Genomic DNA, 25,657 nt, shown 5'->3' with positions numbered 1-25,657 from the left:
AGGCATGGGCATCAGACGGTATGCAAGTCACTCTGCCATTTGTTGCCTACTCGGTTGAAGCAAGGAAAGGATATCATATTTCAGATATCGATGGTTTTCATTAGTGCAGAGAAGAGAGAACGCTTTAAAAAATATGGTTTGATCTTCAAACAATGGATCTGTAAATCCGGAACATACAGCAGTTGGAGATTGATTGTGCATGCCCAGAAGTTCAGTAAAGGGTGCCCACGAAAAGCGAACCTGGGTTTCTGAAACTTCGTTTGCTCTGAAACCTGAGACTTGCCAAAGCCCACCGAGGCAGAGTTCCAGTGGACAAATGGTGTAACCAAGATTTTTCAGTTCCAGACTTTCAACATACATTTACTGAAATCTACCAAAAGAGCAGGTACAAAAGCAACATCCATTCTTGCTATCAGGCAATACAGTCATAGAGATGAAGCTTGTAACTACTACTAATGCTACTGTAAAACTCAATCAGGAGTTTGTGAGTTGTGAAACTGAAAGATCAGTACAAACTGCATCCCGTTAGGAGGCTGGATCAAACTAACTACCGAAAATTGACAGCCGATTCTCATGTTGTATCAGACTCAGTGGTACATTGGAATTCTGAAGAGATGAATTGCGAGGTGGTTGTCAGGAATCCGGCCATCATTACCTCTAGTGTGCATCAACATTTGGGTACCTCAATTCATCAGCACCTGAAATTCACACAGGGAACACATATAAGACAATGAGGCAGCTAGGCAGCATGTCATGGGGGATCAACTTTTTCAGCGTTGCGTTTCTAATAATCTGTCAGAAAGACAGCAGAACCAAATAGCCACTGTAAACGCAAGTATACTATAGTCCCTGTATTATTTTCATTTAACCTGCTTACCCGCAGCATTTTCAGAATGTCCAAACCAAACTAAGTACATCAATTTTTTTTTGAAATAAGAACACCTTGAAGAGCTTGGATTAATACAAAAACCTGGAAAAATAGCACTACGTGCTGCAACTACTTACTGATCTCTTTACACAGCAAATTCAGAACTTCACAATTACTATCAGCAATGCCATACACTATCCAGCAATAACACATTAACACCAACGCCTGAGCAGAGCAGCTGGATTCGCAAGAAACAAGAAAAACTATGATATAATTAGGAACAATGTCATGGGATTTGCAGCGGAGATGGGTAAACTAATAGCTACACATTTTGTGAACAACCAAATACTAAAAGGAGCAGACAATCGGTCAGAAGATCAATACTATTGGCCAATAATATAAGTGGAACTACTGAATTTTCTGAACTGCGATCAGATTGTTGGCAGAGATCACTGAGAGAACTGCAAATTTCTAACCTTCTGAACCTGTCGCAAGCACGATGATGTCCATTTCCCTGTCATTCTCGGGCAGGTCGATGACGAGAGGGGTCCGGCGCCCAAATCTCCCAGCCCGCACGCAGAGGGTAATATTCTGGGGGTCTGCTTATCCAACTCGAGCAGCGAGAGTATTCCGCAGCAGCGACACCGATTTGCCCTCAAACCAGAACTTCCTCCACAACCTCTGAACTATGTTGCCATCCGCGTCTGCCCTGACGTACCTAATCCGCCTGGTCCATTCCACGGGTGGTGCATAGGTTCGATGACCTACGCGTTGCAGCAATGGTGGCTGTTGCAGAATTGCAAACCATTAGAGTAAGTAGAGCGGAACAAGAATTGATTCGAGAACATTGAGCCAGTATTGTATCAAGATTGGTGACGAATCAATCAAGAAGACCTTTTCTTGACTAGAAAACAACTTCGAACAAGAACCAGATTGCAAGAACTTCCCAAGTGGAGGGGACGGCGAGCTCACCTCGACTATCTCCGGGAGTTCGGGGGCGAACAGTCGCGGGGGAATGATCTCCACCACCCAGCTTCTCGATCCCCCGCCCCCAGGGCTGTACCAAGTGCCACGCAGTCGGTGTTGTAGGCGAACCCGTCGGGTCGCCGCTTGCACCATGACGACCTAGATGCGGTGGGTCGCCGGAGCAGCGTTGACGGTGCGCAGGCCGAGATATCTTCCATAGGCTGCGCTTCGGAGAAGAAGATACACCGTGCCCTCGCGCACAACGTGCTGCACTGCCCAAGCCGCGAGCAAGGACGCGCGCCTCGAGCGCAAGCCGGTCCCAAGCCCGTCCTTCTTGGCATGGAGGTACCTCCCACCATTGGAGGTCCGCAACCGCACGTGCGAGCCGTCGGGGAAGAGCTCCATAGTTGGGATGGGAAGGCGAGCGCGTAGCTTTCTTGGCCTTGTTGCTCCCTGTTGCTGCGACTTGCGAGGGGAAGGGGAGGCAGAGGAGTTCGTTGCTGATGAGACGACGGTTACTTTTGGGCGCAGAGGCGGGGCGGCGGGGGGATTTCTAAGGCGCTGGCCTGCCTCTGCTGGAGTCGCAAGGGTATGTCGGTTGCAGGATGCCAGGTGTCCGCCGGCGGCAGGTGGGGCCGAATCAGCCAGCCGGCGCTCCAGAATCTGGAGTTGATCTTTGCATCGGGCTGCGATAATGATGGTTGCATTGATGCCTCTTTCATCGACTCTATTCGGCCCTTGTCGATCGAGGCAGTAGCCGATCGACTGGATGGATGTTCTTTCTTCCACATCTCTGTGCGTTTTGCGAACTCAGCCGGCGATAATGATGGTTGCATTGATGCCTCTTTCATCGACTCTATTCGGCCCTTGTCGATCGAGGCAGTAGGCTGGATGGATGTTCTTTTCTTCTACATCTCTGTGCGTTTTGCAGGAAATGCAGATCCGCACAAGAGATTAGCGAATTGTTAATGGCAGTGCTGTCGTATTTGTTCTTGTGCAGTGCAAGCAGCTCAAATGTTGCTACAGTTACGTCCTCGTGCTCCGTTTCTTTTCAGTCGCAAACTATGCACCGTGGCCATATATACTGCTGCTCTACCATTTATGCACGACAGCTGAACGTACGTTGTCGTGCCAGACCTCTCCACAACTTCATATTGTGATAATATAGGATAGATAGAGATTTTCTTGAGCCCAGCGACATACATGTCACGATGCTGTCGGGGAGGGAATGGATCATCAATACCTATACCTGTAAATTACCCACCCCTAATTAATCCATCCTCAAATGAGTGGATAATTGCTCAACGGGTATGGATTAATTCAATAGGTAGGCATTGCAAGTGAGGTGGGTTGAAATTGGCCCCACATCAAGAGCCGGACAATAGAAATAAAGCTTCATATTTAAATTTTATCGAATTGGTTAGAATTTGTTGGAGATAACTCAGTATGACTTTCAGCTACTCTCTGCAATGCAGTATAGCCAGACCTACATGTGGGCCCCATATCAAAAGCCGGACCTTGTTCGTACTATAAAATTGATTGAAATTTGTTGAAGATGACTTCTTATGACTTGCGGTTGCTCTCTGTAAAGCAGTGTGGCTAGACCAACATGTGGGTCCCACATCAAGTGCCGGACCCTGAAAATAAAACCTCACGTTCATACTATAAAATTTTATCGAAATTGACTAAAATTTGTTAGAGATGACATCTACTCTCTGCAAAGCAATGTAGCTAGACCTACACGTGGCCCCACGTTAAGAGCGGAGCCACGGAACATAGGAGAATAGAAAACTACTGACTAACGGGTACGTGGATAAAATTAGTATTATCCATATATATTCTATCTATATCCAAGTTGAGATGGGTAATCCAAACTCTACCCAAATATAATGTTGGGTAAGGGTACTCCCAACGGCAACGTGACATGCATGTTGATATGTTCGCTCTTGCCCTGCAGTAACCAGTTCCGGTGCAGAACAAAAACGAGAAAAGAAACGCAGAAGAACGTCAGTTAAGCGTCAGCGGCAATATACTCTACCCAGTCAAGCGTCAGCGGCAATATGCTTTTTTTTTTGAACACGCAGAAGAACTGCGCATCTTTGTGCACTGGTCCGTTTGACCAAAGATTACAAACTAAACAACCAAGCTTGACTGCTCCCGCTTCGATCCACAGCTTAGCGTGTCAGTTGATGTGTGCGCGATCAACTGCTGCGAGCAACTACAGCGACTAGGGTGAGGTTTTTTTTAATCTGATCTAATGTAAGTTTAGTATGCGCGCACGTAGGGATGCAAGTCCCACCATTTTTGAATCATTAGATGAGGAATGTTGAGTACTCTATTCTGCTTGTGATGAGTGAATTGTCAACTATGCGGTGTGATCGTTCGCTTGGTCTTTGGATTGCAGGTCCACGGGCGTCAAGTGTCGACGGAGAGCTGTCGTGGAGGTGCTGTGGTCGATGGACCGTGCGGTGGACGGCGGTGAATGGCAGCCGGGACTGGAGCTCGTGCCGGGCGGCAGCTGTGGTGTCCACTCCTTGTGCCCTCCGGGAATTTGATTTCGCTTCAATCTCATACCTCTTGTGCTTTGCTTGTGATGATTTTTTATTTTCGTTTGTGTGATCATGAAGCACGAGATCATAGTTCTTCTCTGAGCTCTTTGAGGTGATTCCATCGCTCTTTACTTAGTGCCAAATGCCTATGATTCACGAGCTCTTTCGATTCGTAGTTTTTGCGTTCTAGAGAAAACCCCGCTCTTGGTCCGATTTTCTTCGATTCCTCTTAATCCGTGAGGACCTTTGTTGAAATCTTTTGGGGATGTGTTCTTGAAGTCATCATCTTCATCTCCTCAAAATTTGAGTTCCTTTGGACTTGAATTGATCGTCCAATCATCAAGATTTCCAAAGGTCGCGGGATGAAAAGCGTTTCTGGACTCTGTTCTTCCTAGCACCGGATGAACCGATGCTTTGAAGTTGTACGCATCGGTTCAACCGGTGAGTAGGCTCTTTGTCTGTTTTGGGTTTTCTGTGGTTGCACCGGTGCATTAATATTCATATGCATCGGATCAACTGGTGCTACTACTGGATTTTTTGTTTCGCTCGTTGAACCGCCGTATAGATTGTCCTAGACGTCGGTTTAACCGGTGATTTGTGAGTTCGATTTGCAATCTCTCTGGACAACTGAACCGGTGTTTAAATTTGAATTTATCGGATCATCCGGCATTCCAACGTCGGTTGAACCGACGCTTCTCAAAGCCTCTGCATCGGTTCAACCGGTATTTGCTTCTCTCTGCTGCCGGCTCTGCTCATCGGTTGAACAGATGTTGTTCAAATCTGTGCGTCGGATCAACCGGTGAGTTATACCGTGTTGTTTCTTCGCGTATGCTTCTGCACTTGTTCACACCTTGTTCCTAGGGGTGTTTAGTGTTAGTGTAACTCCTCCATAGCTACTCCACACGTCACCTAGGACTCGAGGGTTTGGGTGTACACTTGGGACTCGACCAAATCGCTTCCAGTGGTGAAATTTTTATTTGGCTCCCATTCACCCCCCCCCTATGGTCGCCTTTTCGGTCCCTCAATTGGTATCAGAACTTGGTTGAGGTTTTCAGTAACTTAACCTGTTCGAAAACCACTTGGTGACCATGGTGAGTCTTGGTAAAATCCCTGTGTTTACCGGCGAGGACTATGCTTAGTGGAAGGTCCGCATGCGAGCCTTCTTACAATGCATGGGAGCCGAGGTCTGGGATATCACCAAGAACCAGGAGTACGAAGTGCTTGCCGTTCGGATCAGTCCTCTTCAGGTGTCCGAGCACGAGGCGAATGCCTAGGCTGTCAATGCCTTGTTCGCTGGCGTTTCTCGTGCGGAGTTCTCACGCGTCCAGGGTTTTCAGGAAGCCCACAAAGTCTGGACGTGTCTTGAAAACTACCACGAGGGCACACCTCAAGTGAAAGCTAGACTGTTCGAGACTCACCGTCGTGAATATAAGAACTTCACACAGGGGCCGGGTGAGAGCATTGGCAACATGTTCAGTCAATTTCAATCGATTGTGAACAAAGTCAGTGCGAACAGAATTGCTGATGCCCTTGACTACACAGAGCACGAGAAGGCCCTCAAGTTGCTCTATGCACTTGACCGCTCTGTGTGGGATCTTAAGGTGAACACGATCATCGAGTCTGCAGGCTATGAGACTCTGACCGTGAATGAGCTTTTCAGCAAGCTCAAGGCCACAGAGGTGGATAACCAGACACGAGCCAAACTCAATGGTGCCCCTCCTTCCAAGAGCATCGCTCTTGTGACTGGTTCAGGTGGATCGAGCTCTAACGCTAATTCTGCTCTTGGCTTTTCTCTTGCCTCTTTGCCTTCTGTTACATATGAGCAGCTAGAGACGCTGGGCGACGACGACTTGTGCCTCCTCATCAATAAGTTCCAGCGTGTCTACCACAACAGGCAGTGGAAGAAGAACCCCGGGTGCTACCACTGCGGCGATCTGAACCACTTCATCGCCGACTGCCCCAAGAAGTCCGGCGGTGGCCAGAACAACAACCCCGACTACTACCGCCACCGCGACCGCGACGAGGGAGGCTCCAACAAGGAGCGTCGGCGCCACAAGCATCGCAGTCGTGACCGGGGAGGACGCTTTGAAAAGGAGTCGCTCAAGAAGCGCTTCCAGTACAAGGCCAAGAAGCGGGAGAAGCCTTTCCTGGCGCAGCTCAGCGACCTCGACAAGAGCTCCGACACTGACCGCTCTTCTTCACCGACCTCCGACGATGATGACAAGAAGAAGAAGAAGCGGGACAAGGATGCCACCGGCTTCATCGGTCTTTGCTTGGCGGCCGGTCGGCGCAAGGGTTTCTGCACCATGGCGGGAGAGGCCAATGGTGCTCGTGCGTCTCCAGGTGGACATGCTACACTGACGCACAACAACTCTTCTCCTGGATCCGAGAGAGATTCAGAGGTAAACTCCACTATTGACCTGCTTGATACTGAGGTTAGGGTGTTGTACGCCGCTCTCGACAACAAGAAGAGGCTGCTTAAGGAAGCAGCTAGAGAGCGTAAGAAGTTTAGGGCTGAGTTGTCTTGTGCTAGAGAGAAATCTGGTGAGGATGAGTGCGCTGGCTGCATATCTCACATGAATGATCTTGTTGCTCTCCGTGTGAAGCATGATGAGAGCGTCGCGAACTTAGATGTTGCTAAGACTTCGCTTGCTGACGTGTCTCACGAGCTAGCCAAGGCCAAGCATGAGCTTGAACTGGTCAAGGACGCTCCCATAGTTAGTGATGTGCTTGAATATGATGAGTGTCCCATCTTTAAGTCTGATCTAGCCGCTTTGCAATCTAAATTTGCTACTGTTGTATGCGAGTTAGAGGAGATTAAGTCTAGGCCAGTTTTACTTGGTGCGTGTAAGTTGTGTCCCACGCTTAGGTCGGAGCTAGATTAGAAGAACGCCTTGATTAAGTCTTTGGGGAAGACTAAGGTCGTGGAGTCTAGCCCACCTATTGATTGTCATGTTTGCCCTGGTTTGATTTCTGATTTGGATAATCTTGCGGTAGAGAAAGCCAACTTAGAGAATGAGAACACCTATCTTAGGGCGATTTTGAGTTGGGTTTCTAGCAGTGAGCCGCAGTTGGGCATGATGATCAAGCAGTTTAAGCGTGGTGATGGCTTTGGGGTCGGTTACACATACACGAAGTCAGACTTTGACAAGCTGTATGGTAAGATCGGCAAGGCTGCTGGAGCTCCAAGTGCTCTAAACACTGCTAGCACGAGCACGCAGCCTTCGCTTGTTGACCCCGTGGACGGTGTGCTGAAAGAACCACAAAAAGCACCTCCACAGAAGCAGGTTTGGGTTCCAAAGCCTAATGAGCTTAGGAATTCCCTCGATACGCTCCCTGCTGCCATAGCCCAGGTTGCCCAGAAGAAGGAGGCTGCTCCTCCCTGTCCGCAGGCGAGGCCTCCACCTCCCAAGAGAGAGGTGAGGTACCACTGCTAGTACTGTGACAGAGAAGGTCACCTGGAGGAGTTTTGCTTCAGGAGGAAGCGGGCTGTGAGGTGTGAGCAGGAGAGACGTAACTCGGACATGTACTCTGCTCGGGTGCATGGTCCTCCTCGGCGTGGTGGTAGGCAAGATGCTAGGGCGCGCCGTGTAGGTGGAGGACAGGGAGACGGTGGAGGTTACCATGCTCCAGCGGATGGTCGCTTTGCCGGTCGTGCTCCTAGTCGTCCTCAGTACGGCTATGGACCACGGGACCGAGGCTTTGGAGGAGGTTACGATGCACCACGCTTTCCTCGCGGTGGTGGTCGTTAGCCTCACGGTAGACGGGACAGGGGATACGTTTTGTCTGAGTTTGCTAACCCGTCTGTAGAGTAAATGGCTCGACACTGGTTTGCTTCACACTTTGCTAACCCCAGTGTTGAGACATTTGCTCACCATTTGTCTCACTACTGATGTGCAGGTTGGAGGCTTGGAGAACAGGTGGATCATGGACTCCGGTTGTTCGCGCCATATGACCGGGAATGACAAATGGTTTTCCAGCCTCACCCCAACGTGCCATAAAAAATACATCATATTTGGGGATAATGGTAAGGGCAAGGTACGTGGTGTTGGCACTGTTAGAGTTTCTGATCGCTTCACTCTGAGAGAGGTTGCTTTGGTTTCGAATCATGGCTTTAATTTGCTCTTTGTTTCTCAACTCCTTGATGAGGGGTTTGAAGTTCTCTTCAAGGAGGGTTACTCTCGAGTTTTGGATTCCAGAGGAGACCTGGTTTGCCGGATCGTTCCTCGTGACCGAGTTTTCTTGGTCGATTTCTCTGGAACTCCTTTTGGCCCTTCTTGCTGCTTGTTGGCTGGTCCCTCTTCTGATCTGTGGAAGTGGCATAGGAGACTTGGACATTTGAGCTTTGACTTGTTGTCGAGACTTATCTCACTTGGTCTGATCCGAGGATTGCCCAAATTGAAGTTTGAAAAGGACCTTGTTTGCCACCCGTGTCGCCACGGAAAGATGGTTGTCACCTCCCATCCGCATGTTAATCAGGTGATGACCACTCACCCTGGAGAGTTGCTACACATGGACACAGTCAATCCTTCTAGGGTGATGTCAGTTGGTGGGAAGTGGTACGTTCTTGTGATCGTGGACGATTTTTCTCGCTATTCTTGGGTCTTTTTCATGAGAACCAAGGATGAGGCTTTCGAGTTTGTTCGAGACTTGATCTTGAGGTTGAAAAACGAGCTACTCCAGGCCATGCGGGCGATCCGCAGTGATAATGGCACAGAATTCAAAAACGCTCGTTTTGAAACCTTTTGCAGTGATCAAGGGCTTGAACACTAGTACTCTTCCCTCTACACTCCATAGCAGAATGGAGTTGTAGAATGGAAGAATCAGACGCTGGTTGAGATGGCGAGGACGATGGTCGACGAGCATAGGACTCCTCGAAAGTACTGGGCTGAGGCGGTCAATACCGCTTGTTATGTGTCCAACCACATTTTCTTGCATGCTTTCATGCACAAGACTTCTTATGAGTTGCAATTTGGACGCCAGCCCCGTGTTGACCATCTCAGAGTTTTCGGTTGCCGATGTTTTATGCTGAAAGAAGGAAATCTTGATAAGTTTGAGTCTCGCTCATCTGATGGCATTTTTCTCGGTTATGCATCCCATTCCAGAGCATACCGTGTGTTGCTTATTAATTCTAACATCGTCAGAGAGACTTGTAAAGTCACTTTCGACGAGACTGCACCGTGCAATGCTTCTGTCTTTGAAGTTGCAGGAGAGGATGAGCTCGGCACCTCCATCTTTGAAGATGAGGAGGAAGAAGCTGCAGAGGGTGATGCTGAGGCTACCACGCGTGCTGTAGACCCAGCCGCCTCCGCCACGAGCTCGGACGATGATGACGGCCCCGATCCTACTATGTCTACTTCCCGGGGGCCGGTCGAGCAGGTGACTCAGCCGTCACCAGCTGCACCTTAGGAGACACCAGTTTTGGCCGAGGAGGAGGCGACTTCGACAAGGGAAGCACCGCCACACATTCAGCGTCGTCATCCACCTCAAAAGATGCTAGGTGACCTCAACGAGCGAGTCACACGGTCCAAGGTAACAAGTATCGCTGGTTTTGCTCATTCAGCATTTGTTGCCTCTTTTGAGCCCAAAGATATTGGACACACTCTTTCTGATTCTAATTGGGTCAATGCCATGCATGAGGAACTCGAAAACTTTGAAAGAAACCAAGTTTGGGTTTTAGTCGAGCCTCCACCTGCTTGTAATCCCATCGGAATGAAGTGGGTTTTCAAAAACAAGCAGGGTGAGGATGGGTTGGTTGTTCGAAACAAGGCTCGTCTTGTTGCCCAGGGGTTTTGCCAAAAAGAAGTGATTGATTTTGAGGAAACGTTTACCCCTGTTGCTCGTTTGGAAGTGATTCGGATTTTTCTTGCATTTGCTGCTTCTAAGGGTTTTAAAGTTTTCCAAATGGACGTTAAATCCGCCTTCTTAAATGGTTTTATCGAAGAAGAGGTTTATGTGAAACAACCCCCTGGTTTCAAAAATCCCAAGTTTCCAAACCGTGTTTATAAATTTCAGAAAGCACTTTATGTTTTGAAACAGGCACCTAGAGCTTGGTATGATAGACTTAAAACATTTTTGCTGGCTCAGGGTTTTAAAATGGGATGTGTGGATAAAACTTTGTTCCTCATGCGGTCTGGCACTGATTTTCTATTAGTTCAGATATACGTGGATGATATTATCTTTGGTGGCTCTTCTCATGCTCTTGTCTCCAAGTTTTCTGAGCAGATGTCCAGGGAGTTCGAGATGAGTATGATGGGTGAGCTGCAGTTCTTCCTCGGGCTGCAGATCAAGCAAACTCCTCAGGGCATGTTCGTCCATCAAGCCAAGTACACCATGGACTTGCTGCGGAAGTTCGACATGAGTGATTTGTCACCTCAGCCGACTCTGATCAGCACTTCGACGGTGCTTGATGAGGATTTGGATGGCGAGGCGGTGGACCAGACGGAGTACAGGAGCATGATCGGCTCTCTCCTGTATCTGACGGCGACGCGGCCGGACATTCAGTTCGGCGTAGGCCTCTGTGCGCGGTATCAGGCTTCGCCGCGCACCTCCCACAGGCAGGTGGTGAAACACATCTTCAGGTATCTGAAATTCACCCCTGAATTTGGTCTTTGGTACTCTACGGATTCTTCTCTGGTTTTGGTGGACTTTTCTGATGTCGATTTCGGTGGATGTCGGTTGGACCGCAAGTCGACATCCGGCACCTGTCAATTTCTCGGTACATCTTTGGTGTCTTGGTCCTCTCGCAAGCAGGCTAGCGTAGCACTTTCTTCCACAGAAGCTGAGTATGTTGCCGCTGCTAGCTGTTGCTCCCAGATAATTTGGATGAAACAAACCTTGCAGGACTATGGAATGAGTTTTGATGGGGTTCCCATCTTTGTAGAGAACATGTCCGCTATTAGCATTGCAAAGAACCCTGTCCTACACTCCAGAACCAAACACATAGATATCCGGTTCCACTTCCTGCGAGACAATCATGAGAGAGGCCACATAGACTTGATCCATGTTCCTTCAGAGAGGCAAACCGCAGATATCCTCACCAAACCACTTGAGCAGGACACCTTTGCTCACTTGCGATGGGAGCTTGGTGTTTGTTACCCCTTTTGATTGCTGACTTCTCTTTGGTTAGCTTTGTAGGGTGTATTTGTTCTTCTCTTAGTTTTCTAGGCTTGGTAGTTGCATTGTGCATATGCATTGTACATTTCTGTATTTTGCATTGCCTCACTTGCACTAGCATTCTTGTATATATTGCTATGATCTCCTAGTGCTTGCTAGTGTGAGTTTATAAACATGATCATGAATAGCTTGCTCCACTGTGTATATGACATCATCTGAGTTAAGCTATTTTGTTTTGAAAATTTGAAAACATGGTCACCCTGTATTGGCTACTAGCATGTTAGGGCGTGTTGGTATGTTTTGCTATCTCATTCATGCTAGTGTAGCCTTTCGTTCAACAATTCATACTAGACATGATATAAAATTGATAAAATTGTTTGAATTGTGCTTGAAATGGAATGGAAAGATCCAGGTGGGATTACTTGTCGCATTGATCGAGCTTTCGGGACGGCTCACTTTGCACTTGTGAGAACCCGAGCAAGGCTGTGCATGACTGAAACGAGTGTTTTAAGCTTCTGATTGTCTTTGGCATAGGCTTGGTGTAAGCATCTAGGCCCTCAAGGTATGTTTCGGTGATTAATGACAACCATTATTGTGACTAATGAGTTTGTGCAGCTTAATAGATCATTATCGCTCATTTGGTCATATGTCAAAAGAGGCCCCTCAAATTTCGGTTATTCTAAAAGGCGATCTCGGTTTTCAACTTATATATGTCAAGGCTAAGGATCTTTCTAGTCCTAAGTGTCACAAGGTTGAGAAGGACACTTAGGTTAGTATAGGTTTTATAGTTTTATAGTGATCGCACTATTAAGAGGGGTTAAGGCTAAGTAACTTGAGCATGGACATGATCAATTGAAAATGGATGCACACTATGGTCACTCAGGTTTCTAGAAGTTCAAATAAGTGGTTCTCAAACTATATCTCAAGAATATTTGGATTTCATTCAAGACTCAAATCAGAAAAGACAAAATCAGAAAAAGTCTATACACCGGTTTAACCGACGCTCTCAATTTTCTATACGTCGGTTAAACGAAGTCAGCAGAGTCTGGACAAATTCAATACACCGGTTAAACCGACGTGTTTGAATTTAACGTCGGTGCATTAGTCCAGAGTTGGTTTTTCCAGGGCAATTCAAGTTCTATTCACCGGATTAACCGACGCTGTTTGAATCAAGACGTCGGTGCAATTGACCAGTGAGATGGTTTTTTCAGAGGAATTCAAAAGTTGTACTCACCGGTTAAACCGACGATAGGTTTGAGTTAACGTCGGTGCAGTTGTCCAGAGACTTGGTTTTTCAGTGGTTCAGTGGACAACTACACTCACCGGTTAAATCGATGCTACGTCGGTTAATCTGCTCCAGTTGTAACGGCTAGTTTTCAGAAGAGGCAGTTTACATTCACCGGTTAAACCGACGATGACAATGGGGGGTACGTCGGATTAACCGGCGCTACGCAGTTTTCTGGCAGCTTTTCTCCAACGGCTCTATTTGTGTGAGCTGCCTATATATACCCCTCCAATGGGTCATTTCGCCCACTCTTGACACCAGGCAACATCCAAACACTCATACCATAGTCAAGAGCCACTTTGAGCTTCATCATTCACATACTTGTGCTTTCAATCAATCAAGAAGCAAGATTAAGGACTTGAGTAGAGAAAAGCTAGTGTGCATCCATTCTTGGTGATCGGTTCTTGCTCAAGTGAAGGCCTTAGCTTGTTACTCTTGGTGATTGGCATCACCTAGGCGATCTTAGTGATCGGGGTGTTTCTCGCGGAGCTTGCCAAGGATTGTGGGAGCCCGGAGAAGAAGATTGTACGTGGCTTGAGCTCCACCACGCCGGGATGGTGAACGGAGACTCTTAGTGAGCGCCCAAGTCTCGGTGACATGGGAGGTGACAAGACTCTTAGTGAGTGTCACAACGTGGACTAGGGGTGTGTGCCAACACATCGACACCACGGAAAAAAATTCGGTCGTCTCTTGTCCACTCTCTTTATTCAAGCATTTTCTTTCATGCAATTTACTCATGAGCTTGACTTAGAGATCATAACTTAGCTCTACCTTGCTAGTCTTTACTTTGTTTTTATCTCTCTTAGCTTGTGTAGGTAGTTTAGTTATCCGGTTGGTGAATTGGTGCCCTACTAGTATTGCATAGGTTAAGGTTGCTTTACCTTGCTTTAGAATTTGAAAAAGGCCCAATTCACCCCCCCTCTTGGTCCATCGATCCTTACAATTGGTATCAGAGCCTCGTTGCTCATTTGGATCATTAGGCTTCACCGCCTAGAGCTATGGCCAAGATGGGTGGTTCGCCGCCTCACTTCGAGGGCAAGAACTTTGCCTATTGGAAAGTTCGCATGGCCGCATACCTTGATGCGATTGCCCCCGAAGTGTGGTTGGCCACTAAGACCGGATTCACCGGAACTCCCACCGCCGAGCAATTAAAATGGAATGCAAAGGCTAGAAATGCAATTTTCGAAGCCATTAGTGAGGAAGTCTTTGCTAGAGTAAATGGCATGGACTTAGCAAGTGATATATGGAAAGAGCTAATTGAAATTCATGAAGGCTCCACAAAAGTCCGTGAACAAAAATATCACTTGTTTAGAGCTAAATATGATTCTTTTAAAATGCTTGCTCATGAAAATTGCAATGATATGTATTCCCGCTTGAATGTCATTGTCAAGGACATTAATGCTCTTGAAGTTTCCAAAATTGACAGTGGCTCCATCAACCGCAAGATTCTCATGCTCCTTCCGAAGCCCAAGTACAACATTATCAATGCTATGCTTCAAAAGGAGAATCTTGATACAATGGAAGTGGGAGAGCTTGTGGGCGAAATTCGCGCTCATGAAATGAGTATCCTTGGTATGACAGAAGAGCCAACAACAAGCAAATCAATTGCTCTCAAAACCAAGGTCAACAAGCACCGCAAGCTCAAGATGATCAAGCAAGAATCTAGCTCAAGCAATGAAGAAGAAGATCATCATGAAAGCTCATCCGATAATGAAGAAGATGGGGAACTTGCTCTCATGATGAGAAAGTTCACACGCTTGAGCGACAAGATAAAAAAGAAGGGTTACAACTTTGACCCCAAAAGAAGGATGTTCCGGTATAGGGAAGATGTCAAGTACAAAACATGCTACAATTGTGGGGAAAAAGGACACATCTCTCCCGATTGCCCCAAGCCGGACAAGAAAAAGAAGGATAACAAAGGCAAACATCGCCATGATTCAAGCGATGATGAAGAAGATGAGAAGAAAAACAAGAACAAGAAGCTTGAGAAGAAGAAGAGCCATGACAAAAAAACCAAGCTCTTCCCAAAGAAAAGGGGCAACACCAAGAGAAGCTTCTTGGTGGAAAAGCAAGAGTGGGTGACCGATGTCTCATCAAGCGAAGAATCAAGTGATGAAGAAGACATAGTCACCATCGCTCTCACAAATGAAGAACCATCACTACCTCCACCTCCAATGTGCCTCATGGCCAAAGGTAACTCTAAGGTATGTGAGAGTGAAAATGATAGTGATGATGAGCTTGACCCTAATGAGTTTGCTAATCTCATTAATGAGTATACATCCGTCATCAAGAGGGAAAAGGGCAAAGTCAAGGTTCTTGAGAGCACTCGTGCCAAGTTAGAGCTTGCCCACTCCGATTTGCTTGGCAAGTACAATGACTTGCTCAAAAAGCACAATGAGTCACTTGTACTTGCTAAGCAAGTTGAAGAGAGCCACAAAAAGCTTAAACAAGAGCATAGGGAGTTGGCTCACAAGTATCAAGAACTTGAATTTGCCTATGAAGCAATTGACCCAAGTCTTGAGAACTTTGCTCATGAAACTATTGAGAAGGTCAATGCTTCTACTTCATGTGATGACCTACTCATTAATGCAAATGCTACTAATGCTTTGCCCGAGCTTACACCTTCTAGGGAAAAGGAATTGATGGATCAAGTGGCAAGCCTCAAGAGTAGTGTGGAGAAGCTCTCAAGAGGAGAATACATCCACAAGGAAATTCTCTTCAACAATGCACGTGACTATGGCAAGAGAGGTCTTGGTTCATTTCCGGAGCCAAATCAAGGCACTACTCCTTCTCCGGAGATCAAGATTAGCTTCATCAAGGAAGTTGGATCATATTGCCAACATTGCCAAGTCACCGGGCACCACACTAGGGAGTGCACTTTACCATCACGTCCTCTTCCTAAATTACCCAAGAATTACTCTTCAATGTTTGAAAATAACCATTTTCTCTTGAGTAAAGTGAAGGGCAAGGTGAAGGCCAAATTCATTGGCAAACTCACTAAGGAGTCAAAGAAGAAGCTCCCCAAGCAACTTTGGGTCCCAAAAGCTCTTGTCACACATGTGCAAGGCCCAAAGCTTGTTTGGGTTCCTAAAACTCAAAAGTGAATTCTCATGTGTGTAGGTGAACTACAAAGCCGGTGGAAAACATTGGGTACTTGATAGCGGTTGCTCTCAACACATGACCGGCAATGATAGCATGTTCACCTCCCTTGAAGACCCCGGCGATCATGAACACGTCACCTATGGTGATAACTCAAGGGGAAAAGTTTTAGGTTTGGGTAGAATAGCAATTTCTAAAGATTTATCTATTTCTAATGTTTTGTTTGTAGAAGCACTTAGTTTTAATCTTATTTCAATTGCTCAATTATGTGATCTTGGACTAACGTGTGCCTTTGACAAGAATGGTGTTGTAGTAACTCATGAAAAAGACAAGTCATTGGTATTCACGGGGTTTAGGCATGGCAACATTTACTTGGTGGATTTCTCTTCAAAGCAAACAAGTACCATGACATGCCTCTTCACCAAGTCTTCTCTTGGGTGGCTTTGGCATAGAAGAATTGCTCATATTGGCATGAGCAACCTCAAGAAAGTCCACAAGAGAGGGATGATCACCGGCTTGAAGGATGTCACGTTTGACAAGAACAAGCTATGTAAAGCATGTCAAGCCGGGAAGCAAGTTGCAACACATCATCCCATCAAGACGATGTTGTCTACCTCCAAGCCGCTCGAGCTACTACACATGGATCTCTTTGGTCCAACTACATACAAGAGCATTGGTGGTAACCTCTATTGCTTAGTAATCGTTGATGATTTTTCACGTTACACTTGGGTTATGTTTCTAGGCGATAAGGGTGAAACTCCGGAACTCTTCAAGACATTTGCAAGAAGAGCTCAAAGGGAGTACAACTCCCCAATTGTGAAGATCCGGAGTGACAACGGCACCGAGTTCAAGAACATGAAGATTGAAGAATGGTGCGATGAAGAGGGCATCAAGCATGAGTTTTCCGCCACCTACACGCCTCAACAAAATGGAGTGGTGGAAAGAAAGAACAAGACTCTCATCACCCTAGCTAGAGCAATGTTGGATGATTATGGCACGTCCGAGAAATTTTGGGCGGAAGCAATCAACACGGCATGTCATGCATCCAACCGAGTGTATCCTCACCGACTCCTCAAGAAAACTCCATATGAGCTCATCACCGGGAAGAAACCAAATATATCATACTTTCGGGTCTTTGGTTGCAAATGCTTCATCTATAAGAAGAAAAGGCTCGGTAAGTTTGAAAGTAGATGTGATGAAGGTTTCTTTCTTGGTTATGCATCAAACTCCAAAGCATATAGAGTATTCAATCAAACCTCCGGGTTAGTTGAAGAAACATGTGATGTGGAGTTTGATGAATCTAATGGCTCCCAAGAGGAGGTTGTTGGCTATGAGAATGTAGGTGATGAGGAGATTGATGAAGCTTTGAAGAATATGTCCATTGGGGATATCAAGCCGGAAGAGGTGCATGAAGACAATGATCAAGGGGGAGGACCTTCCTCATCTACACCAAGCACCTCCACGGCGCCCCAAGTGGATGAAGATCAAGAAAAAGATGATACACAACCTCAAGAAGATGTGCCAACACCAACACCCCAAGTTCAAGAACAAGAAGAGCAAAGTGTTCCACCACAAGCACAAGTCACTCATGATCCACCCCAACAAGCATCAACGCAAGTACCGCTAGTGAAGCATGGTCGCATCTCCAAGGATCATCCAATTGGTCAAATCATTGGTAGTCCTTCCAAGGGAGTAAGAACTCGCTCTAAACATGCTTCATTTTGCGAACATCACTCGTTTGTTTCTTGTATTGAACCCACTAGCATAGAGGAAGCGCTTGAGGACTCGGATTGGGTGATGGCCATGCAAGATGAGTTGAACAACTTCACCCGCAATGAAGTTTGGGTCCTCGAAGCTCCTCCGAAAGACAAGAACATCATCGGCACCAAGTGGGTCTTCCGGAACAAGCAAGATGAACATGGGGTGGTGGTACGCAACAAAGCAAGACTTGTGGCAAAAGGGTTTTCTCAAGTCGAAGGTTTGGATTTTGGTGAAACTTTTGCTCCGGTCGCAAGACTTGAAGCTATCCGTATCCTTCTTGCTTACTCTTCACATCATAACATTAAGTTGTATCAAATGGATGTGAAAAGTGCATTCTTAAATGGTGTTATTAACGAACTTGTTTATGTTGAGCAACCTCCCGGGTTTGAAGATCCGAGGAATCCTAACCATGTTTATAGGTTGCACAAGGCACTCTATGGGCTCAAACAAGCTCCAAGGGCTTGGTATGAGAGGCTTCGTGACTTCCTAATCATGCAAGGTTTCAAGATCGGGAGGGTGGACACCACGTTGTTCACAAAAGACGTCAACGGGGATCTTTTTATTTGTCAAATTTATGTTGACGATATTATCTTTGGCTCAACTAATGATTTGCTAAGCCATGAGTTTGCTACCATGATGTCTAGGGAATTCGAGATGTCCATGATTGGCGAATTGACCTTCTTCCTTGGTTTTCAAGTCAAACAAATGAAGGAAGGGACATTCATCCATCAAGAAAAGTATACTAAAGATATCTTGAAGAAGTTCAAGATGGATGAGTGCAAGCCAATCAAGACTCCCATGGCAACCAATGGGCATCTCGACTTGGATGTGGACGGTAAACCGATTGATCAATCCCTCTATCGTTCTATGATAGGGTCTTTGCTTTACCTTACCGCATCTAGGCCCGATATAATGTTTAGTGTGTGCTTGTGTGCCCGCTTTCAAGCTAACCCAAAGGAGTCACACCTTTCGGCTGTGAATAGGATCCTTCGGTATCTCAAGCACACTCCTAGCATAGGCTTGTGGTACCCCAAAGGCGCTAGTTTAGATCTCTTGGGATACTCGGATTCGGATTTTGCCGGAAGCCGTGTGGATCGCAAGAGTACCTCCGGGGGTTGCCACTTGCTTGGGCGTTCTCTAGTTTCTTGGTCAAGTAAGAAGCAAAATTCCGTGGCTTTGTCCACCGCGGAAGCGGAATATATAGCGGCCGGTGCATGTTGTGCCCAAATCCTATATATGAAGCAAACCCTTTTGGACTTTGGTGTGAAACTAGATAGGATCCCACTCCTTTGTGACAATGAAAGTGCCGTAAAAATTGCCAAGAATCCAGTTCAACACTCTCGCACAAAGCACATTGATATTCGCCATCACTTCTTGCGTGATCACGAAGCCAAGGGGGACATTTCCCTTCAAGGTGTGAGATCCGAGGAGCAATTGGCGGATATATTCACAAAACCTTTAGACGAGAGTACCTTTGTTAGGCTAAGAAATGAGCTCAATGTGTTAGATGCGGCAAACGTCATGTAAATTGCCATGTCATATAGAAAAATGCATACATATAGGACACTTGTCTAACCATGGTAAGATAGTGATGAGCAAGGGTTTAGCTAGAGGTGGTGGTCCACTTGTTTTTCCTCTAGGCTTGTAGAAAGGCTCATCATGAAGAAGCTTCCCGTGGGTTCAAACTTGACAAGTAGATCTTAATTTATTGTTATGCATTTCTTGTCATCTAGATGTGCACTTCATGTTTACTATACTTTCGCATGTGGTTGTAGTTTGCATCATCATTGTATGCGTAAGGGTCACAAAGGAGATCACTTGATGAAAATGAGACTTGTTTTCATATACAAGATCTTAATTCATGAAAAGTGAAAAGAGCAAAGTGTTAGGTGCGTTATTGCCTAGTGAGCAATGTCATGATGAGTTTGAAGCTTTCTATCTTCAATATTCCTATGACATGGCTCATACATTTTATTTGGCGCTTTGTCTCTCTTGCGGCTTTTCCTTGTGTTTGAAAAAATTTATTTAAGCAAGTGTGCTATCCTATTTATTTTGAGGGGTAAAGTCGCCTATGCAAGTCCATTGACTTGAGTTTATTTGAATCTTATAAGTTTATTGGACTTAGCATAGAAGAGTGAGCTGAGAGTGGGGTTTTTGCCTTCACCGGTTAAACCGACGTTCAAAGGATTTTTACCCATCGGATTAACCGGCGTTACTAAGTTTCAGCCTCAGCTCAGTCAAACCAGGCGTTCAACCGGCGTATACAAATTTCCGAGCATCGGATCAACCGGTGAACGTAACACAGATCTAACCTATCAATCAACCGGTGTTACCAGCGTTCAACCGGCGAGTTCAATTTACATATCGTCGGATCAACCGGCGTTCAGAAGGATTTTGTGCTGAGTGTCGGGTGAACTGCACCGATGAAATCGACCGATGTTCTAAACCTAGTCATCGGATTAACCGGTGTTAAGGAAATTCGTTGGGCCCGTCTGTCATATATGAGTCTTGCTCGAGCCGCCGCCTCTCTTCCTTCTCTGTTTCACCCGCGTCCCTCCATCTCGAACCGCCGCCGCGCCCTAACACGATCCCGCGCCGCTGCTCGCCTGCAAGACCACCGTCGCCGCTCCGCCACAGCCCACGCGCCGCCGTGCGCCATCCGCGCCGCCGCTCTGCGTTCGCCCACAGCCGCTGCACGCAGCCTGCAACTGCTCGCGCTTCACCCGCGCGCAACCGTGCCGCTCGTGCGCCTCCGCCAACGCCGTCAGCGCTGTCCGCGCCGCCCGTGAGCCGCCACCACTACTACTCCGCAACGCCGCCGCTCCCGCACGCCGCGCCGCCCGCGCAACCACTTGCGCCGCCTACGCGCGTAGCTGTCGCTCCTCACCCGCGCCCGCGCCGCCATCACGCCAGCCGCGCTCGCCTCAGTGCTCCAAGTGCCGCCCGCTCAACCTTGCCAAGCGCCGTCGTGCTCCACGCCTCCACGCCGCAGCCGCAGCCCCACGCCGCAGCCGCAGTCCCACGCCGCAGCAGCACCCGATCAGCGCTCACCAGGTGCTCGACAATTTGCTTGTTCGAGATGGGTCGCGAAAAGAGAAAGGGAAAAGAAGTTGTGGTCGAGAAGCCCGCTCGCAAGCGGACTCGTGCAGAGAAGGAGGCCGAGAGGGCCGAGATGGTGGCCAAGGCCGCCGAGGAGCAGGCATCAGGCCGCGCTCGTCCGTTCCAGATCAGGGAGGACCCCAGAGGCAGAGGCAGAGGCAGAGGCAGGGGCATGGGTAGAGTCAGAGGTGCCAGGGCCACCAGAGCCGCGACGGCAGCAGCAGCAGAGTCAGATCAGTCAGATACAGCTGCAGATTCAGATACAGAGGCAGAGCAGTCCGAGCAGTCTCAGGGGCAGAGCACACAGGAGTCACCGACTCTACGACGGTCTGGCCGTACTCGGCAGACATCCCCAGCAGCAGAGACTTCACCAGCGACCGAGCGTCGCACTGGACCGAGGACGCGAGGAGGTCACCAGCCACAGGAGCCTCGCAGGTCCACAGCTGCAGCAGCAGCAGCTCGTAGAGCCGAGGCCCTAGAGGCCGAGCGCGCAGTGTTCCGTATGGACACTGTTGTGCGTCTGGAGCCAGGTGTGCTGCTCCAGAACTTGACCAAGGCCAATGCGGCGAAGGTCAAGAGGCTCAGGTGGAGTGTTCAGGAGGAGGACTGGTTCCCCGTGACCCGTGACAGCCGGGTCGACCGTAGGTTCTGGACGCTTCTTCAGGCCAGTTTCTACGAGACCTACCAGAGGCGGGGTCACAGGATCTTCCCGCACAGAGTGCTTGACTGGGTGTCTCTGAGGACAGCCGCAGGGGGAGCAGATGTCAGAGAGCACTTCGCTCACTTCAGGGGCCTGCCCAGGTTACTCCAGATTGAGCAGAACAGATATATTGAGGACTGGGTCAGAGTCTTCTATGCCACGGCCTGGATTGCTCCCGAGCGTCGAGCAGTACACTTTGTTTATGGAGGCCAGGTCTTTGGTTTGTCGAGAGCGACGATAGCAGGGATTCTCGGAGTTGACTTAGTTGACGTCTCGCTGCACGAGATGGTTTACGGAGATGCAGATCCACCGCGCAGAGCGATGATTGGCGGGATTGCACCCTCTCATGAGGCGATCTCTCAGTGTTTCCGCCAGCCGTTCCCTGCCTCCTACGCCAGAGTTCCCAGCCTGCTGACCCCAGAGGCATACGCAGTACACATGGCACTCCGGAGGACTTTGCTACCGAGGAGTGGCTACCCAGAGGGGTTTACAGGACTGTAGCAGCTCCTGCTTCTACACATCCTCACTCACGAGCCGTTTGACATAGTTGACTTTATTCTGGCTGAGATAGAGGATGTGATCACAGACGGGATGGGTGTGGTGCGACAGTTTCCCTTTGCACACTGGATCAGCTATATATGTTCTATGATTGTGCCAGCAGAGTCACCCATCAGCGCTCCCTACCGTCACGACGAGGCTCCCCGGTTCCCAGTTTACCGACCGACAGCTCCACAGGACCGGAGGAGGGGCAGACAGGCAGAGAGAGCTGCCATGGCACAGTTGTCACCAGAGGCACAGGCCCGTGTAGCACAGGAGGATGAGGCACTGCTTGCCGCCGAGGCACAGCTTCCCGGAGGAGAGGATGAGATACACTGGTCTGAGCTTGAGTCAGACTCCTCCGAGGACGTAGAGTACTTCCCTGCAGCAGCAGCCCCAGCTAGTCACGACCACGAGGCAGGGGGGTCTAGAGAGCCAGCTCCAGAGTCACCAGCACCTGCCACAGTCTCTGAGTCCCAGGTGTCTCAGCCGTCCGAGCTCACCGCACTTCTACAGCAGCTCGTGACTCAGCAGAGAGAGGACAGGCTTGCACAGGAGGAGGCCAGGAGAGCTCATGAGGCTCAGCTTGCTGCTATACAGAGAGAGGCCGCCCGAGAGCGGGCTGCGACCGAGGAGCGTTTTGTCGGGCTTATCGACAGAGTTTCACAGAGGACAGACGCTCAGTTTCAGCAGATGCAGCAGGGGATGATGGCGATGTTCGGGATGATCTCACAGCTTTACTCTCACACCGGACTCGCCCCGCAGCAGCCAGGACAGCCAGGCCTTCAGGGTGTTGGAGCACCTCAGCTTGCCGTCACACCAGCTCCTCCTCCTCTAGCTCCTACTGCAGCCCCAGCTACTACAGCGACACCGGAGACCACGTTCTCGATGTCAGCACTCTTTGGGTCTGCCGGTCGTCCGCTCTTTTCACCACTGCCGGCGACCACACTCTTTCAGGACTCACCGTCAGCGGTTCAGTCGGTCGCCCTCCCTTCCTCACTTCAGGCAGCACCTTCAGGGGGAGGAGCAGTAGAGGAGTCCCTGCTTCCACAGTCGACGCAGCCGGCAGCCTCAGCAGTCACCTCTTCAGATATTGATACTTCTTCTGCTGACCCGGTTACGACTTCTATGGATCCTCTACCAGGCAGTGCCAGCACGAGAGCCTCCACGACAGTTACTCCCCCAGTGAGCTCAGACCCAGACCAGCAGCTTCCGTCTGTCACCGAGGGTGAGAGTTCTCCGTCCGACGACGACGACCCGGACCGCTTCGTCGCCGTACCACGACAGCACGACCCGTAGCTCGCCTTTTGGTGCTTTGATGCCAAAGGGGGAGAGGTGTTAGGGGGAGCACCAGAGTTAGGGGGAGGGTAGAGCTAGAGAGAGCTCGTAGTTATCAGGACTTTGATTCTTTGTATCACATTTGGTGTTAATTCATGGATATGTACATTTGTCGCTTGAGTATGCCGTTCTTTGAGACATATCTATGGATTTCGTTTGAGCCGTTGAGCTCTTTGGTCCTTCTTTTCGAGTTTGCTTGTGTTTATCCTGCTTTATCTTTCTCGCTCTCTCGTTATTTATGTTTGTGTTGTCATCAATCACCAAAAAGGGGGAGATTGTAAGCATCTAGGCCCTCAAGGTATGTTTCGGTGATTAATGACAACCATTATTGTGACTAATGAGTTTGTGCAGCTTAATAGATCATTATCGCTCATTTGGTCATATGTCAAAAGAGGCCCCTCAAATTTCGGTTATTCTAAAAGGCGATCTCGGTTTTCAACTTATATATGTCAAGGCTAAGGATCTTTCTAGTCCTAAGTGTCACAAGGTTGAGAAGGACACTTAGGTTAGTATAGGTTTTATAGTTTTATAGTGATCGCACTATTAAGAGGGGTTAAGGCTAAGTAACTTGAGCATGGACATGATCAATTGAAAATGGATGCACACTATGGTCACTCAGGTTTCTAGAAGTTCAAATAAGTGGTTCTCAAACTATATCTCAAGAATATTTGGATTTCATTCAAGACTCAAATCAGAAAAGACAAAATCAGAAAAAGTCTATACACCGGTTTAACCGACGCTCTCAATTTTCTATACGTCGGTTAAACGAAGTCAGCAGAGTCTGGACAAATTCAATACACCGGTTAAACCGACGTGTTTGAATTTAACGTCGGTGCATTAGTCCAGAGTTGGTTTTTCCAGGGCAATTCAAGTTCTATTCACCGGATTAACCGACGCTGTTTGAATCAAGACGTCGGTGCAATTGACCAGTGAGATGGTTTTTTCAGAGGAATTCAAAAGTTGTACTCACCGGTTAAACCGACGATAGGTTTGAGTTAACGTCGGTGCAGTTGTCCAGAGACTTGGTTTTTCAGTGGTTCAGTGGACAACTACACTCACCGGTTAAATCGATGCTACGTCGGTTAATCTGCTCCAGTTGTAACGGCTAGTTTTCAGAAGAGGCAGTTTACATTCACCGGTTAAACCGACGATGACAATGGGGGGTACGTCGGATTAACCGGCGCTACGCAGTTTTCTGGCAGCTTTTCTCCAACGGCTCTATTTGTGTGAGCTGCCTATATATACCCCTCCAATGGGTCATTTCGCCCACTCTTGACACCAGGCAACATCCAAACACTCATACCATAGTCAAGAGCCACTTTGAGCTTCATCATTCACATACTTGTGCTTTCAATCAATCAAGAAGCAAGATTAAGGACTTGAGTAGAGAAAAGCTAGTGTGCATCCATTCTTGGTGATCGGTTCTTGCTCAAGTGAAGGCCTTAGCTTGTTACTCTTGGTGATTGGCATCACCTAGGCGATCTTAGTGATCGGGGTGTTTCTCGCGGAGCTTGCCAAGGATTGTGGGAGCCCGGAGAAGAAGATTGTACGTGGCTTGAGCTCCACCACGCCGGGATGGTGAACGGAGACTCTTAGTGAGCGCCCAAGTCTCGGTGACATGGGAGGTGACAAGACTCTTAGTGAGTGTCACAACGTGGACTAGGGGTGTGTGCCAACACATCGACACCACGGAAAAAAATCCGGTCGTCTCTTGTCCACTCTCTTTATTCAAGCATTTTCTTTCATGCAATTTACTCATGAGCTTGACTTAGAGATCATAACTTAGCTCTACCTTGCTAGTCTTTACTTTGTTTTTATCTCTCTTAGCTTGTGTAGGTAGTTTAGTTATCCGGTTGGTGAATTGGTGCCCTACTAGTATTGCATAGGTTAAGGTTGCTTTACCTTGCTTTAGAATTTGAAAAAGGCCCAATTCACCCCCCCTCTTGGTCCATCGATCCTTACACTTGGCCTCGTTGCTAAGTAAAGCATGACAAGCTTTCAACTCCTGGCATTAAATTGCTTGATATAATTTGATTGCAAAATGAATGTTTACAACATGCTTTGGATGTTCTTGGCTCACCTGTATGAGTTTGATTAGCACTGTTTTTCATTCCCTACTTGCTAGTGCTAGATCAAGGGTGATGCTTTTGTTTCTCCTAAACAGAACTTGCCTAGTTCTAGACTGATTTGATATACCCTGTTGATCTAGATGCAGGTCTTGTTTATGAATGCACACGTGCTTGTGATTAGTTGTTGCTCATATCATTGTATCCCTGAATGCTTTCACTTACACCTCCTGCATTGCATTCATTGCATAGCATATGTTCAGGGGGGGTCTC

Source organism: Panicum virgatum, chromosome 4K, assembly GCF_016808335.1.
Source record: "Panicum virgatum strain AP13 chromosome 4K, P.virgatum_v5, whole genome shotgun sequence".
NCBI classification, from domain to species: Eukaryota; Viridiplantae; Streptophyta; class Magnoliopsida; order Poales; family Poaceae; genus Panicum; species Panicum virgatum.
Note: the sequence above shows the minus strand (reverse complement) of the source record.